We start from the raw sequence: 1561 nt of genomic DNA, 5'->3' as shown, positions 1-1561 counted from the left end.
CGTCAAGGCGAAAATGGAGTTCCCTGCGCGTGCGATTACAACCAAGGAATTGTGGTCCAACCCCAAACCATTACATACTGGCGTTTACCTCAGCTCATTGGCTATCTACCCAGCTAGATTTCAAGAAGATAAGTGGTCATTGGGCAGAACTATAGTCAATCAATTAAGCTTCACTAAAATTATTGGTGCGTCAGGTAGTCATTTATCGTTGTCTTCAAATCAGCTCACTTCGGTCAATTGTCCCCGCAAAAAAACAACGTTATTTGACTGTGTTGCAAACATCCATAGGAATGCACTGACACCCACCATGACTATGTAAACAATTGTTTACAGGGGCGAATCACGCCAAATGCTCCGTAAAAAAATGATAGAGATGCAATTCACGGCACAAATAGTTTACAAAATGTTTAGATTTAGGCTATAAAAATGGATTTTATCAAAGAAAACGGCACTTCATTTGATCAATGGGATACTCAGGAAGAGAAATAAGAGCAAGATATCAGAATGTAAGTCATAAATTTACCTTCAGATGTAAATGTGTAAAAACTGTCATGGCAGAAAATGTTTCTGTTATTGATTGCTCTTCTCAAACAAAAGCATGGGATTTGTTCTCTGTAATAGCTAATTTAAATTGGAAAAAATAGTTTGATTAGCGAGATTCTAATCTTTTGAAGGGTGTAAGACACTTGCATTTTCAAGAATGTTTAATGTTACAAAATTGTATTTTTAGTTGTCACTCTGAAATTTCCCCTGATGTTGATCCCTGTACAGGGACAGCAGCCATAACCACTCGGCCACGACAACGTTGATAGAAGTAAACAGGCTTGATAGGAGTGATTGGGCCAACAGGCATAGCCTACAGAAAGTGATAATTTAACAGCTGAAAGATAATGCAGTAACTCATTATAATGTAATAACATGAAATGTTCCTCTCATTCATTTGTTTTTAAGTACAGCAGTTTTCTTATTTTCCTAGATCTTTGCTCAGCTCCAGAAGGTTTGCATTTGAAAGTGTTTATTATAAAGTTTTATTTCACTGTGTGAAGTGGTTATTTCATCATCTTATTACTGCTAAGCAGCAGGACTCCTGAGAGGCACTAAATGACTGTCAGAAGTGGGATTTGAACCCACGCCTCCATGGGAGACTGCGACCTGAACGCAGCGCCTTAGACCGCTTGGCCAACCTGACTTGACCACAGTCCCTGGGTATCGGGTTAAAGAGTATGGGGTAAAAGTAGTAAATTTCTGCACGATACTGACTTGCACTTTCAATAGTCATTTGTTTTTATCAATTAAAAACTCCAGTTATTGATTTAACCTCAATTTGGCCTTAAATGGGAAAAGAGTAGTAAATCGACATTGAATGAGCGCTAAACTGGTCTCAGAATATGGCCATTCTGATATAAATGATAAAATTCCTCAGATGAGACCGAAAAAGTGTCTGGAAATATCAGCAATCATCAGGGTAAGAGTAACAACAGGTCCACATGGGGGAAATCTTAACAAATGGCATAATGGGTAATTTCAACGCAATCGTGTTATTATTTATTTTTAGTGTTTA

The 1561-nt window shown here is 37.9% G+C and overlaps 1 non-coding gene across 1 annotated transcript; it reads right to left on the bottom strand.

Annotated features, from left to right (window-relative positions):
- Nucleotides 1–1106: 1106 nt before the first annotated feature.
- Nucleotides 1107–1189, bottom strand: trnal-cag (transfer RNA leucine (anticodon CAG)). Its single transcript has one exon. It is a non-coding gene; the product is annotated as a tRNA-Leu (tRNA).
- Nucleotides 1190–1561: the final 372 nt, after the last annotated feature.

Source organism: Oncorhynchus masou, chromosome 22 (genome assembly GCF_036934945.1).
Source record: "Oncorhynchus masou masou isolate Uvic2021 chromosome 22, UVic_Omas_1.1, whole genome shotgun sequence".
Lineage (NCBI taxonomy): Eukaryota > Metazoa > Chordata > Actinopteri > Salmoniformes > Salmonidae > Oncorhynchus > Oncorhynchus masou.
This window is presented reverse-complemented; position numbering and strand designations above follow the sequence as displayed.